Genomic DNA, 16,932 nt, shown 5'->3' with positions numbered 1-16,932 from the left:
TTCCACACGCTCCGGCGGGAATTTGGGAAGGGACAGTGAATACTGATTGGATGGAGGGAAGGTGAAGCTGGAAAGGTTCTGCCACGTAGGCAAGGTGGGAGAGGAATGTCCCAGGGGACGTTGCGAAGGGGGTCGGGCAGGAAGGCAGATTGGGCAGAATTAACCCTTTCCCTTCCTAGCTGAGTATGTCGGGTGATGTAAGGGGTGACGATTTGGGCTAGCAGCCAATTGTATGTGTACAAATGGTTCTCCCTGTATAAAACAAGAAGCTCATTTCCGTTCGTGCCTCTTCTCCCCCGTTTGATCTGAGGAGAGGAGATTTCATGGTACCTGAAGTGGAAAATAAACCTTCCTTTTGAAAACTGCATCCGGATTGCTTTTTATTTGATTTAATTGGGTTGTAATCCACAATTTTTCTAACATACGTACTCAGCTTGGTGACCTCCAGGTGTTTTGGACTACTCTCAGGAGCTGGTAGAGCCTTAATTTAATGTCTGCAAACTCCTCCCACTTTCCATCTGAACATCATAACCAAATGCAAACTCCATGGCACCCTTCCTTAACTTGGAGCCCTCCAGTCCAGATGTGTTGGCTGTGCTGGCTGGGAATGATTGGAGTTGTAGTCCAAATTATCTGGAGGGCACCAGATTGCGGAAGGTTGGCCTGAACGGATACTCCAATCCAGCCTTTCCCAACATAGTGCCCTTCAGATATGTCGGACACACAGCTCTTATCATACTCAATTGGGGAAGGCTGCTCCAACCTAGCAATCTGTGACCCATCACACAGGTTCCTGCTGGTAGGTTCTTGGTCAACAGCTGTTTGGCCACTGTGTAAATAGAGTGCTGGACTGGATGGACCTTTGGACTGATCCAGCTGGACTGCTGTAATGTTCTTATGGTAGTTGAGTTCTGAAATCTTCCATTTTGATCCCTGGAAGCTTCTGAGAGTCCAGTACAAAACAGTGGTGACATTGTTTTCCAGGCAACTGGGCTCAGAAGGAACAAAAAATTAAAAGGTCAGGCTGGGATATATATTTTTTCCTGATCATTTGTAATCCTAGGGATGCTACATAGAAGAATCATAGAATAGTAGAGTCAGAAGGGGCCTATAAGGCCATCGAATCCAACCCCCTGCTCAATGCAGGAATCCGCCCTAAAGCGTACCTGACAGATGGTTGTCCAGCTGCCTCTTGAATGCCTCTAGTGTGGGAGAGCCCACAACCTCCCTAGGTAGCTGATTCCATTGTTGCACTGCTCTAACAGTCAGGAAGTTTTTCCTAATGTCCATCCGGAATCTGGCTTCCTTTAACTTGAGCCCATTGTTCCGTGTCCTGCATTTTGAGAGGCACGAGAAGAGATCCTGGCCCTCCTCTGTGTGACAACTTTTCAAGAAAGCAGAATGAAAAGTCCTTAAAATACAGGTGTTGAACTCTTTTCAGCCTAGGGGCTGAATTCAATTTCAGGAATGCGGGGCCAGTGGGGAAGGGCCAAAAAGTGGCCGCCAGGTTGGAGAAACAGAAAACTTTGCTGAGAGAGTATTGGGCTCCTTTCTGAGTGCTTGAGGAACAGACAATGTGACCTGCAAGCTTTTGAGTTGTGCCATTTGGACAGAGGTGGTCATAGGAGAAAACATTATTCTGAACACGTCTCTCTTAGGTCATAGCTGTTTATGCACTATTAGGCTAGGGGCTGTCTTGACGGTGCTGGGTTGCCACCGCCTTTAGAGAAACCCCGCCCTTGCTCTGCTGCAGGGTGGCAGGGACTAATCCCAACGTGGGGAGAGGTTGCGGGTTAACGAGAACACGGTGTTTAAGAATACCTGAATACTGAACTGTAATTGTTAACCAGAATACGGTGTTTAACTGTGATTTTGAAACTATAATTGTTAATAGGGGTGTGCACGGACCCCCCGCTCCGCTTCACTTGCAGATCCGCCATTTTTTGGAGCGGGCTGCTCCGCCCCGCCCCCGCTCCGCCCACTTCCGCTCCGCTCCGCTCGGAGCTCCGGATCCGGATCGGAGCTCCGTTTTCCCCCCCCATAGGGTTGCATTGAAAGCTAAAAAAGTATACAACTTTTTTTTGGTTCAAGTTAGAAACCTCACGTTTGGCACCATGACACCTCATGGGCATATACACACGCACGCCAAGTTTCAAGGCAATCCCATCATACCCTGATTTTTGGCGAATTTTTGAAAATTGGGCACCCCATCAGACCCCTTGGGATAGCTCCGTTAATTTGCATGTTAGAAACCTCAAACTCGGCACCAGGGCAGCTTATCCATGTGTCCACATGGACGCCCAGACTCAAGGCAGTCCCATCATCCCCTGATTTTTGGCGCGGCTCTAACCTCTAACGCACCACCCATCACACCCCTTTCGATAGCTCTGTCAATTTGCATGTTAGAAACCTCAAACTCGGCACCATGATAGCTTATCCATGTGTCCACATGGACGCTAAGTTTCAAGGCAATCCCATCATCCCCTGATTTTGGGGGAATTTTTGAAAATCGGGCACCCCATTCAGACCCCTTGGGATAGCTCCGTCAATTTGCATGTTAGAAACCTCAAACTCGGCACCAGGGCAGCTTATCCATGTGTCCACATGGACACCCAGACTCAAGGCAGTCCCATCATCCCCTGATTTTTGGCGCGGCTTAACTCACCCCAAATTGTCCCATTCTACAACTACGTCAATTTGCATGTTAGAAACCTCAAAGTCGGCACCATGATAGCTTATCCACGTGTCCACATGGACGCCAAGTTTCAAGCCAATCCCATCATCCCCTGATTTTTGGGGAATTTTTGAAAATCGGGCACCCCATTCAGACCCCTTGGGATAGCTCCGTCAATTTGCATGTTAGAAACCTCAAACTCGGCACCAGGACAGCTTATCCATGTGTCCACAGGGACACCCACACTCAAGGCAATCCCATCATCCCCTGATTTTTGGCGCGGCTTAAACTTTTTAACTCACCCCAAATCAAGTCCTATTCTACAACTACGTCAATTTGCACGTTAGAAACCTATCCCTTGGTCCCATGACAGCTTACCCATGTGTCTCCATGGACACCAAGTTTCAAGGCAATCCCATCATCCCCTGATTTTTGGGGAATTTTTGAAAATTGGGCACTCCAGTATGTCAGGGATTTAAAGTTGCAATTGCAGACAGCTCAATGGGGCCAGTTCCAAGGAAATCCCAACATACCACGAGATAACCCTAAATCTTCTTGCACATTTGAAAAAGGGATTATTGAACTTGATAAAGTCTAAGTGAGCGCAGGAAGGACTTCTCCCCTGAGTCAAAGCAAGACACATACAGCATCCCTGCAAGGCGGGAAGGGGAGAAGGGAGGGAAAGCAGGCAGGCAGCATGCATTGTAGTGCCGCAAGGATGGCTTGAGCACTAACGCATAGCAAACCAACCCGTAAGCGGGCGCAAGGAGCAAGTGAGGCAAAGATGGCTGGTTGTTTCTTTCTAAGCCAGCAGTTACGCCTTGAGGGGCACAGAGGAGGATGACTGGGAGCAAGCGTGCCGGAGGGTGCTGGGCACGAACCACAAAGCCCATCTCCCAGGCACCAGGCGGGCAGAGAAGCAGGCAGAGCAGGCGAGGAGTCAGTCCTGGCAGATGCCCCACCACAGCAGCACCCCGGGGGAGGCAGGCAGGCGGGCAGGCAGGCAGGCAGGCTGCGGGCATTTCTGGGGGCACAAGGAAGTGATGGCTGGTTTCTAAGCCAGCATTGCAGTTAGTCACGCATTGCAAACGCAAACCATCCCAGCGAGTCGGTCACCGAGGAGGACAGGCTAGCAGAGGGGCAGGCAGAGTGACATGTCATAGATCTAGTATTGGGGAGGAGTCAGTCCCGGCAGATGCCCCACCACAGTAGCATCCTGGGTGGGCATTGGAAAACGCCATCTTGTGGGTCAATACTTCCCCCACCCCATGTCCTGCAGGGTTGCCTGCCTAACTCTTGTGGGGATGGGAGATGGAGAGCTTAGAGTGGCAGTGCCAGCAGCAGCCTTTGGCTTTCCCCTGGAACCAGTCGCCTTGCCCGCCTCTTTCCCCAGCAAGATCGCCTGGTGCTGCCTCTGAAGATGCATCTTCATGCTGCTGGTTCCATAATGCCCTGTCGATGAACCCCTGCTTAGGCTGAGTTTGCAGTGGCGACAGACAGCAAAGCGGGGATCCGCTCCCAACTCAAAGTGGTCCCACACGATGCTTGTCTTTCGTTTCCGTGGTGACACCACCAATTGCCCGCCTGAGCTCTCTGGTGTTGCCACAGAAACAGGGGTGTGGGATGAGACTGGGGAGAGAGCCTCGGCCTGCTGCTGCTCCTCCTCCTCCTCAGCCCCCACATCCTGGAGGCCCACCGCCTCCTCCTCCTCCCCCTCCACCTCGTCTAGGTCCATCAGCGGGCTCGTGGGCTGAAAGGATAATGAAGGTGTTGGGGATACTCCTCCTCTAATGCCACCTGCCTCTTGTAAAGGGGCACTTTTCCCATTCCCACCCTCAAAAAGAGAACGCCGGGCACAAGTTGCAGAAGAGAGTGGCTCTGCCTGCTGTTTGTCCTGCTTCTGTTTTGGAGCAGTCAGCCAAGGAGTTGCCCGTTTGATTTTCACAGGAGGAGAGGCAGCCTGCTTACTGGTGCCAGCCTGAGCCTTGCTGCTTTCAGCACGCCTACTCCCTCTTTTCATGATGACTAATAAAATATTAATACTACTAATAATATGTATAAGGTACTACTAAGAATATGTATAAGAAGAATATAATATGTTTAAATGTAGGGAAATGGGACAAGAAGTGTGTATGCTGTATAAGAAGAATAAAATATTATACTACTAATAATATGTATGAGAACATACTAATATATATACTACTAAGAATATCTAAAAGAATATAATAATATGTTTAAGAATATTACTAATAAATGTAGGGAAATGGGACAAGAAGTGTGTGTATGCTTTCCCCAAAATGCTCAATCTGTGGCTGCCTGTTGCACTTCACAAAAGCAGCACACTCAGTCCAAGTTACACAGAGAAAAAAAAGAGAATAATTTTTTTTTGGTATTTTTTGGTATTTTTTGGTATATAGAAGATAGAAGGAAACACAATCAGGATTTAAGAGAGGGGAGGGGGGAAAAGAACCAACCAAACACTACTACTAATATGTATAAGAAGAATAAAATATTAATACTACTAATAATATGTATGAGAATACTACTAAGACTATGTAAAAGAATATAATAAAATATGTTTAAGAATATTACTAATAAATGTAGGGAAATGGGACAAGAAGTGTGTGTATGCTTTCAAAAGAAAGCTTTCACAAAAGCAGAACAGTCGGGGGGGGGGCAACCAACCCAACCCACCAAACACACACTCCAAAATTTAAAAATAAAGTTTATATTAAATCAAAGTAAGGGAAAAACACAGGGCAAACTAAGCTATAAGTCAGAAAGAAGCAAACAAACACACACACACGCGCCAAACTAAATCTATCCTAATCTATCTCCAAAGTCCAAAGCAGGAGCACTAACTAACTAAGTGTTCCCTCCACGAACGCCAACCCACAAAGAGACACAAAACAGAAAGTTCTCAGGGTGGGTCTGCCTTAATCCCCCCTCCAACGCTGGGATTGGAGGATGATGCTTTCTGAGGAGATCAATTCTCATCAGGATTGGGAGTTGAATGTGCCTGTCATCGCTTCCAAAAAAAAACAAACCCAAACCCCGATTTTTAAAAAAATATTGCACGTGAACCACAGGACGCAGAAAGTTGAGAGTAGTCTCAAAATGACCCCCATCCACGACTCTCTGTGCACAAGAATTTTCAGAATGATAGCTTAAACCCCCCCCCAGTTATCCCCGATTCTTTTCCGCAATGCAATCCTATGGGCGAAAAGCCGAAAACGCCATTTGAGCCGCGCGGTTGACCCGATTTTCAAAAAAATATAGCACGCGACCCGCACGACGCAGAGAGGTGAGAGTGGTCTCAAAATGACCCCCATCCACAACTCTCTGAGCACAAGAATTTCCAGAACGATAGCTTCAAAAAGAACGTAGTTATCCACGGTAATTTGCCGCAATGCAATCCTATGGCGAAATGTTTTCAAGATGGCGACCGGAGCGCTCCGCCTGAACTAGGAGCTCCGAAAAATGGCCGCTTCTCTTTGCCTTGCTTCTAGGGGTCCGCGGTCCGCTCCTACTCCGCCTCTGGGTAAGGCGGAGCAGGCCAATCCGCTACTGCTTCTACGCTCCTAATCGGAGTGGATCACACCCCTAATTGTTAACCAGAATACTTGAATGCTTAATTGTGATTGTTAACCAGAACAAAGTGTTCATCTGTGATTGTTAATTAGAAGATACATTGTGATCATATTGGGGGTTTGTATATAGATGCTTGCATGCAAATAATAATAATAATAATAATAATAATAATAATAATAATAATAAATCTTAATTTTCCCAGTTGGTGTTGTTAGTATATGAACGTGGTTTCATGTTGTTGACTATTCCATCAACTTTATGTTGAGAGCCTCGTGTGGCGCAGAGTGGTAAAGCAGCAGTTTCTGCAGCTGAAACTCTCCCCATGGCCTGAGTTCGATCTCAGCGGAAGCTGGTTTCAGGCAGGCGGCTCGGGTCGACTCAGCCTTCCATCCTCCAGATGTCGGTAAAATGTCGGTAAAATGAGTACCCAGTTAGCTGGGTAATAATGGCCGGGGAAGGCAACGGCAAACCACACCCCGCTATAAGGCCTGCCAAGAAAACATCAGCGAAAGCTGGCGTCCCTCCAAGAGTCAATAAGGACTCAGTGCTTGCACGAGAGAGGGTATGTTGCAATATGGATGTGCATTCTTGTGTTAATTGTGTTGTAACATGCATTTGCACCTCAATGAAGTGTTAATGATACCCTGATCATGTGTTGTAACACATGATGCACATAGACCACTGTAGTAGAATATACATATTTTATATCACAGTAGAATCTTCTATTGACTTCATTTGTCACACTCATAGGCTTTTAAGGTTTAGATCCTATTCCTATCATTTGCACAGTAGGGTTTCTCTTCCCCTTTTTGCTTGCACCCCCCCACACACACACCTGGTCAGACGGCGACCAACCAGAAGTTGCCATCTGCCTGGGAATGCCTCCACCGTGACACTGGAGCAGGTTAGATGGCGGAGGCACAATGCTCACCTCGCTCCAGTGAAAAAGTTGGGGTAAACGCCCAACTTTTAAAATTCGCAGCTTCGCAGGAAAGCCCCCCAATGGCTGTGAGATGGTTGCTGCTCTGTATAACTGATGCAGCGTAACTGTGCAGCCACCGCGGGGCTTTCAAAGCATAGACAGCCCCGTACCACCGTCCTCCCTGGCTTCCCTGGATAAATACCCTGATTTTCTGGGCTTTCAGTGGTTAAGCATGGGGCTGGATCCAGATGTAGAGCAGACCTACTGAAATCAATGGGATGTAAATTAATCACAACTCATTTAAATCCCATTGATTTCAATGGGTCTGCTCTAAATATGACTAAAGCCAGATGCAACTCCTATGATCCTGCAATTCTGGAAAAGTAAATCCTCGCTTAAGGAGGAAGAGAAGCCGAAGAGATGCTTCAGGTTCAAAGCAGACTTCGCACGTGTGTCTTGCAGCGATGACTTCTTCTGGATCTTAACCACCACCCCCATCCCCATGCTAGGGTCCCAATCTGGACCGGGGGTGTGGCTGCTAAATGAGACCCGTTCTGGTGCCAGGACAAGTGGGATGGGAGCAGCTTTTATGAAAAGGGGAATCCTGATAAATATGAGACATAGATAGGGTGACCCTATGGAAAGGAGGACAGGGCTCCTCTATCTTTAACAGTTATATTGAAACAGGAATTTCAGCAGGTGTTATTTATATGCACGCAGCACCTGGTGAAATTCCCTCTTCATCACAACAGTTAAAGCTGCAGGAACTATACTAGAGTGACCAGATACAAAAGAGGGCAGAGTTCCTGTAGCTTTAACTGTTGTGATGTAGAGGGAAATTCCCCTTTCAATACAACTTAACGATACAGGAGCCCTGTCCTCCTTTTCATATGGTCACACTAATGTAGAACAACTCCCTTAAACTGTACATCAGCTTAATGCTTTCTGCAATTTGTATCATTTGTCAATGCGAGAACATCTCTGCATTAAGGGAAATCCCGTTGTTTACCTGGTGCTGTTGTGCTTTCTGTTCCCGTGTGTAATTGATATGAGTTTGATTACACAGGAGTAGAGGAGCGACAAGGTGGAAGTTCTGCTGCTTCCTGGGGCTCCTTTAAACGGCAGACACGGTTGAATCGAGGGAGTGCCTCCCCTCCCTCCTTGGCATGTGTGCAAAGGAGCGCGTGTGGGTGTGTTGTTTTTCTCTGTTTCCTCGTAGTCCTCAGGCAAGCCATGACCTACTTCTGAGTAGAAATAAGATTGTGCTGTAAGTTTGCATCCCTTAGTACACTTACTTGGGAGTAAGCCCTATTGAACACAATAGGAGTTACTTCTGAGTAGACACATAAGTGCCATGCTGGATCAGACCGAGAGTCCATCTAGTCCAGCACTCTGTTCACACAGTGACCAACTAGCCGTTGACCAGGGACCAACAAAGCAGGACATGGTGCAACGGCACCCTCCCACCCATGTTCCCCAGCAACTGGTGTATATATAGGCTTACTGCCTCGGTTACTGGAGGTAGCACACAGCCATCAAGGCTAGTAGACATTGATAACCTCCAGAAATTTATCCACCCCCATTTTAAAGCCATCCAAATTGGTGGCCATTACTACATCTTATGGCAGTGAATCCCATAATTTAACTACATGGGGATCAAATCTGCCCCCGTTTGTTGCAGGGAGGCATTTTACCCTCTTTACCCCTCTGTTTCAAGTCCCTTCCTCAGCAACTTCATAGTGCAGTGCCAGATTTATGTGCTGATTTTACACCATTAAAGGTTTATTCCAGCTTTTCTCTGATCTATTTTAAAACGGAATAAGGGGGAAACCATGGGAGACATCCTGTTTGCTTACAGCAATGTTTAATTTAGCCGGAAACTTCCATGCGTGGCCAGAAACGAGTGTGCTATAAATAGCTCATTTAGAGAAACCCTGAGTGTACTTTATTATGTGTGTATACTATGTACTGTGTACTATGCTTTTTTTTTTTTTAAGCGATCCCCAACATGGTGCAACTAATAGCCATGCAAACTGGAGAGGATGGGGTTACTCTCGTTGTCTTGACTTTCTCTCTAATAACTCTGCTCTGGATCCCTTTCAATCTGGCTTCCGTCCTTTGCATTCCACTGAAACAGCCCTTACCAAGATCACCAATGATCTTCTTACTGCCAAGTCTAAAGGCCATTATTCTGTTCTTATTCTCCTTGATCTAACCGCAGCCTTTGACACGGTTGATCACGATCTTCTCTTAGATTCCCTCCACGACCTTGGACTCTGTGGCTCTGTCTATAACTGGTTCGCCTCCTATCTAGAGGGTCGCTCTTTCAGCGTGTCGGCTAATGGCAGCTCGTCCTCCTCTTTTCCCCTTTCAGTTGGGGTTCCGCAAGGCTCGGTGCTTGGCCCGTTGTTGTTCTCTCTATACATGCTGCCCTTGGGCAAGCTCATTCAATCTCACGGCCTCCAATATCACCTGTACGCCGATGATACACAATTATATCTTTCATCTCCGGAACTTTCTCCAGATGTTCACGATCGTATCTCGGCATGTCTTTCAGATATCTCAGCCTGGCTGCTTCATCGTCGTTTGAAACTTAACATGGCAAAGACTGAACTGCTAGTTTTTCCTCCTAAACCTTCTCCTCACCTCTCATTCTCCCTTACTGTCAACGATGTCACGCTTACTCCGGTCAAGGAAGCTCGTAGTCTTGGCTTTATATTTGACTCCTCGCTCTCCTTTACTCCTCACATCGAGGCAGTAGCTAAATCCTGTCGTTTCTTCCTGTATAATATTGCCAGGATTCGACCATTTTTGTCTGTCTCTTCTGCCAAGACTCTCGTTCACGCACTGGTTATCTCTCGGTTGGACTACTGCAACCTTCTTCTCTCTGGCCTTCCTTCGTCTCACATCAGTCCGCTGGTCCCTGTCCATCACTCTGCCGCTAAGATCATCTTCTTGGCCCGCCGCTCTGACCATGTCACTCCACTTCTGAAATCTCTTCATTGGCTTCCAATTCACTTCAGAATCCAATATAAACTTCTCCTACTGACCTTCAAAGCTCTTCACGGCCTAGCTCCTGCCTATCTCTCCTCTCTCATCTCACACTATCGCCCCGCTCGGGCTCTCCGCTCCTCCGATGCCATGCTTCTCGCCTGCCCAAGGACCTCCACTTCCCTTACTCGGCTTCGTCCTTTTTCTTCTGCTGCCCCTTACGCCTGGAACGCTCTTCCAGAACACTTGAGAACTACAAACTCAATCACTGCTTTTAAGACTCAGCTCAAAACTTTTCTTTTCCCTATAGCCTTCAAATATTGAGTTTGTTCTGACTTTACACTGTTGGTTTTGCCCTACCCTGTGCCTGTTTACACTTCCCTGTGCCTGTTTGCATTCTCCTTCCCTCTTTATTGTTTACTACAACTTATTAGATTGTAAGCCTATGCGGCAGGGTCTTGCTATTTACTGTGTTATCTGTACAGCACCATGTACATTGATGGTGCTATATAAATAAATAAATAATAATAATAATAATAACAACACATCTGGAGGGTGCCCAGTTGGGAAGGTTGCTTTTAGAGGATGAGTAGGTTTCTATCTCCAGTGCTTTAATACCATCATCTTTATATTATTCTGCAAATAATGGGAAAACATTGTGTGTTATAAAGGTGACAGAAAAACTTTTAATTTTAAGATGCCTTTTTAATGGTGTGCTGCTTTTAATGATGCACTGGTTTGAAATGTTTGAATTAGTTTTATGAACTTTATGGTGTTTTTAATTGTGTTGTACCCCACCTCGATCCAGAGGGAGAGGCGGGTAACAAATATATATATATAGATAGATATATAGATTATTTAATAACACAATAATTTAAAAAAAACCCGAATAACTGTTTGTAGTGGCGTATTTCAGACTTGAGTAGAGGGCAGTTCCTATGTTCGTCTGCACAGAGCTATCATCAGTCATATGAAAAGGAGGACTGGGCTCTTGTGTCTTTAACAGTTGCATTGAAAAGGAAATTTCAGCAGGTGTCATTTGTATATATAGGGAACTTGGTGAAATTCCCTCTTCATCACAACAGTTAAAGCTGCAGGTGCCCTGCCCTCTTTTAAATCTGGTCACTCTAGTATTGCTCCTGCACCTTTAACTGTTGTGATGAAGAGGGAATTTCACCAGGTGCTACATGCATACAAATGACACCTGCTGAAATTCTCTTTCCAATACAACTGTTAAAGATACAGGAGCCCGGTCCTCCTTTTCATATGGTCACCCTAAGAAAACTACTCATAGAGTAGGTGATACTAAGCTACATGGACCAATGGTCCGACTTGGGATTAGGCAATGAGTTATCATAAGTCATGCATGGCTCTATTAATATTATTATTATTTATTTATTTATATAACACCATCGATGTACATGGTGCTGTACAGATTACACAGTAAATAGCAAGACCCTGCCGCATAGGCTTACAATCACAGCCTCTCCTCTTCCTAGAGCAGGGGAACATGTGTCCCTCTGGATGTCGTTGGGATGCAACTCCCATCAGCCTTATCCAGCATAGGCTATGGCTGATGGGAATTGCATTCCAACATCTGGAGGGCCACATGTTGCCCACCCTTGCTATGGAGTGGCCTCCTGCAACCTGTTGTCCTTCAGACATTAGACTACTGCTCTCACAGTTCTCAGCCAGCAAGGCCAATGACCATGCTGGCTGAGGATTGTGGGAATTGCAGTCAAACACATCTGGAGGGCATTGGGTTGGAGAACGCTGCAGTGCTCTGGAGTAGCTACAGACTATTTCTTTGGTGAAAGGTACAAAGAAAAGGTACAGAGTGCAAAATGTATCTGGGAGTTCTTACACTCTGTTCAACATGTTGCTCATAAAACAAGATTCATTTTTTAATCTAAGCGGCTATTTAGAAGCGATAGTAACGAAATAAAAGATTTAAAGACAGAAATTAAGGGGGAAAGACGGAGAAGCAAGCCATTCATTCATGATTAAAGAGCGATGCCTTGTTCACACCATTTAGCCTGCTAATTGGTTGCTATTAAAAACTGCTCGTTGTAACGGTGTGTTCGCACATAGTCTCTTTATTAATAATGCATCTTTTATGGAGCTAGAAGAGTTATGTTACCTATAAATATACAAAGTAACAAGCTTTCACACCAAGGGACCAGCTAAATTAATAAGTAGCGTTTTGGAAGCCCCCGATTTGCATTGCATTGTGAACAAAGTTCTAAAATACACTGTACTTGTAGAAAAATGTCAAGGATCCAGCTTAATTTGAAGTTGCCTCATTGTCCCGACACCCCTCCCCTCCCGAAATCCCTGTTGCGAGGGGGTTGTCTGTGGTTACCCAGCGTTAAAGCAACCCCTCACCTATTCAAAAATGCTTACATCACTTCCCAGTGTTTTAGGCCTGAGTTGCCTGCACAGGGGCCGTGCTAGAGATACATCACAAGGCAAGAGGGCAGGGCTAATTTGCATATTGATTGGGTATCATATTGACTGATTGATTATCATTATTTTATCTATTTATTTATAGGATGCCTATCTAGATTTTCTGCAAAGCAGCACCCAAGAAGGCTAGCGATAAATGCAAATGCAGCTTGTACCAACTTGCTGTTCCACAACTGCCTTGTGAGGTGGGCCAGTCATGCACTCCGTAAGATGCTGCCATCACACCCCTTCTCCTCTAAATCTGGGTAGGGGGACCCCAGAGCTACGGGCAAGTTATCTGCCAGGGATGAGGTAGTGACTAGCTGAGGCTTCCTATCCATGGGGAGGGAGGCTGGTTTCTTTTTTACTTCCCTTAGGTGCAAATAGGTAAATACAGGTCGGTGAGCCAAGTGGCCAGGCAGGTAGGGAGAGAAACCTCCTGTGATTCGAGTCAGACCAAGGCTGGGGAAGATCTAGGTTTCAACCTCCACCCAGCCAGGAAACTCACTAAGGGCACAATCTGTTGCGATGTCCGTAAGCCTCTGGCGTCTTTTGATCATCCTATGCAGGGCAGGAGCGGCGGAGGCGATCTTCACCTCCCTGTCTTCCCACCCTGCATGTTTGCTAGACGGGCTTTTGTGCCCATCTAGCAACAGCATTGCAGAGAGGTAGGCAAAAAGGTTGGAGAGGCTTCAGGAGAGCTCGTACCTTGGGCTCTTCCAGTCTCCTTTCCTCTCCACCCACGAAAATGCCTCTCTTTCCCCCTCTCAGAGAGGCAGCTGCACAATCCTTTCTACACTGGCTGCAAGGGAAGGGGGAAGAGGGTCGGAACACCAATTCCCAGCTCTTTGGTCTGAGTGCTGTTACTTACCTCGGATCTGGGAAACCAAGCTATCCTAGGGCCTCTCAGGCCGTTTCTACACCTGCCTTTTTTCCAGGGATTGTCCTGGGATCATCCCTGTGCATGCAAATGACACACAGGGGACCCCAGGAGCAGGCAGGGACGCCGTGGTTTTTTTGGGATAATCCTTAGGTGTAGAAAGGGCCTCAGACGCCATCTAGGGGCCATTCCCTCCATAATCTTGGACTAATCCAGCCTCCCCAAGCTGGCGCCCTTCAGATGTATTAGACTGCATCTTCAATCACCCCATCATCATCCGGGCTGGGGATAATAGGCAGAAGGTGCCATGTTCATTCGCCAGCATCTCCAGGTAGGGCTGGGAAAAACCCTTCGGACACTTAGGCTCACCACTACCGGTCGGTGCAGAATCCTCTTCCCCAATGTGGTGCCCTCCCACTGTTTTGAAACACACTTGCCATCAGCCCCAGACAGAGGAATGGACGGACTTGTGTTTCTAAGAACGTAAGAAGAGCCCTGAGGCTGGATCGGACAGAGGGTCCATCTAGTCCAGCACTCTGTTCACACAGTGGCCAGCCAGCTATCAACCAGGGACCATCAAACCAGGATGATCAGGTGTCTGGAAACAAAGCCCTATGAAGAGAGACTGAAGGAACTGGGCATGTTTAGCCTGGAGAAGAGAAGATTGAGGGGAGACATGATAGCGCTCTTCAAATACTTAAAAGGTTGTCACACAGAGGAGGGCCAGGATCTCTTCTCGATCCTCCCAGAGTGCAGGACAGGGAATAACGGGCTCAAGTTACAGAAAGCCAGATTCCGGCTGGACATCAGGAAAAACTTCCTGACCAGAGGCCTTCAAGAGGCAGCTGGACAATCACCTGTCAGGGATGCTTTAGGGTGGATTCCTGCATTGAGCAGGGGGTTGGACTCAATGGCCTTGTAGGCTCTTCCAACTCTGTTATTCTATGAAAGCAGGATTTTATTTATTTATTTATTTCATTTCATTTCATTTCATTTCATTTCTATACTGCCCAATAGCCGGAGCTCTCTGGGCGGTTCACAAAAATTAAAAACATTCAAAGTGGTGCAACAGCACCCTCCCACCCATGTTCCCCAGCAACTGGTGCACGCAGGCTTACTGCCTTGAATACTGGAGATAGCACACAACCATCAAGGCTAGTAGCCATTGATAGCCTTCGCCTCCATGAATTCATCCAACCCCCTTTTAAAGCCATCCAAATTGGTGGCCATCACTACATCTTGTGGTAGTGAATTCCAGAGTTTAACTATGCTTTGTGTGAGGAAGTCCTGTCCTGAATCTCCCACCAATCAGCTTCATGGAATGACCCCAGGTTCTAATATTATGGGAGAGAGAGAAAAAGGTCTCCCTGTCCACATTCTCCACACCATGCATAATTTTGTACACCTCTATCATGTCTCCCCTTACCTCGTTTTTTCAAGTCTAAACAATCACAGCTAACAGGCATTGTTAACCACTTCCTCCCCCTCTACTATACCCAAACAAAGTGGTGGGGAGGATGGAAAGGAGAGAAGTGATTATTATATGGGATACAAAATAATACATTTCTCTTTTAGCCTCACAAGGAACCTCAGATAGATTAGATGTGTTACAGTTTTTATAAAAAACAGCAGGGAAGAGAAGTCATTTTGAGTTTTCACTCCAAGTGTGAAAATGTCAAACTAGGAACCTGACTCCACATTATCATTGGAAGTCTAAATTGTTTTCATTTCTAAGGAACAAGTCCCTGCTGTGCAAGTGGAAAGCAGTGAAAAAGGAAATGGTATGTCCCTCTGTAGATTTCTTAATTTTACACGATCAAGTGTATTTTACAGATTTTACTTTTAAAAAAGGCCTAACAACTCAAGCTTAAACTCAGAAAGCATAATCAGCATAATCCAAACATGAGAGGGAAATTTAAAAGCAAGGATTCAGGCACAGAAATTTCAGCCTTGAAAATAAGCCCCACAGCATTCTACTTCTTTGAGAATATATTAGCCTGTTTGCATTCTGTTTGCATGAAGCACTGAGAGGTTGAAAGAAAACCAACTCCCTTTTGATTTATAAAGTAGGGCTGTGCACGGACCCCCCCGAACCACTTTGTGGCCCGATCCAGAACTTTCGGATCGGGCTGATCCGCTTCAGGTCGATCCGACCGTCCACCACTCCGCAGAGCGTGATCCGGAGGGGCGGATCAAGATTTTGCCCCCCCCCTTCCCTCCTTACTTGCCTCCGCAGCAGACGGCAGAAGCATGTAAGTGGGGACAAAATGGGAGCTGAATAACCCCCCTCCCCCCTTACCTGTCTCCGTTGCTGTCGCCACACAGACTGCGGTGGAGCCGGCAGCTCCAGGTGAGACCCCCTCCCCCCCTTACCTGCATTTGGAGCTCTGGATGGAGGCGAACCGCTTTGCCTCAATCCGCAGCTCCCCCGACCCGATTCGGATCCGCCTTTGGCAGAGACGGATCGGGTCGCTCCGCTCCAGATTCCCGATCCGAATCGGAGCGGAGCACAGCCCTATTATAAAGGCTTCCCTAACTCACTGCCTAGAGAAGATTCCTACCACGGGGCACCAGGTGAGTTTCTATTTACAAGCTGGTTCCTGAACATTGACTGGTTTACGAGAGGAAATACCCAGGATTTTGTATTGAATAAAGTATTCCACTGCCTCTAAATTTGGCTTGAACCAGTTTTAATGGACAACTCTATTGGATTACAATGATCTCACGGGTAGGTATCCTGGTGCCCTCCAGACTTTTTGAACTACAGTGACATGTTTGGGTCCCTGGTGAGCTGCAGAAGCACATGACTTTGCATTGTGGCACCCTGCTCCACTTCCCCAGGAGCTGTGTCAGGAGCCAGCCCCTTGTGCCTCCCTGAAGCCGTAAAGTGAAGGTTTTGGAAGGGATTTGGTCACTTGGCAAATAAGTTTTCAAGTCAAGGAATACTACAAAGTGAGAGAAACGGCACTTGAAAACTAAGTAAAAAGTGTATGTTGCCCAAAGCCTACGAAAACCCAAAATGGGCCAGCACAACTTGTGGCTCACTTGCCTATCCCAGACAGGTAGCAAAACAGGAGGTTTATTCAGCCTCTATTAGACTGAACTCATCTTGCTAGATTACACTGTACAGACCTGTGTGATTTGAACAAAATACGTACTTACTTAGTCTGAGCCTTTTCAGGTTTATTCCTGTTCCCAGGAAGTGCCAAAATAATGTATTGGTACCTCTAGAAGACCACCAAAGCAGTCTCGCATCAAACCACCTTTTGCTAGACTTAATCCTGATATAATGCCATTTCCTCCTTAGGAGTTTGGATCCTCATGTCTTCAAAAGAAGGGGGGGGAGATATCGTTGGGAATTCTTAATTTGCTGCTTGCATAGGCAGAAGCTAGCATCTCCTACAAGAGGTCCAGACAGAGCAACCCAGG

At 46.6% G+C, this 16,932-nt stretch overlaps 2 protein-coding genes across 3 annotated transcripts in view; both read left to right on the top strand.

The window, feature by feature from the left end:
• TMEM170A (transmembrane protein 170A) overlaps nucleotides 1-16,932 on the top strand; it is a 382,399-nt gene that overhangs the window by 32,599 nt on the left and 332,868 nt on the right. The gene's annotated exons all lie outside the window — the stretch shown is intronic.
• The window catches only part of COQ9 (coenzyme Q9), a 198,304-nt gene that overhangs the window by 152,978 nt on the left and 28,394 nt on the right, over nucleotides 1-16,932 (top strand). The window lies entirely within an intron of this gene.

This window comes from Elgaria multicarinata, chromosome 14 (assembly GCF_023053635.1).
Source record: "Elgaria multicarinata webbii isolate HBS135686 ecotype San Diego chromosome 14, rElgMul1.1.pri, whole genome shotgun sequence".
NCBI classification, from domain to species: Eukaryota; Metazoa; Chordata; class Lepidosauria; order Squamata; family Anguidae; genus Elgaria; species Elgaria multicarinata.
The sequence above is the reverse complement of the archived record's forward strand: the minus strand, read 5'-3'. Positions and strand labels throughout refer to the sequence as shown.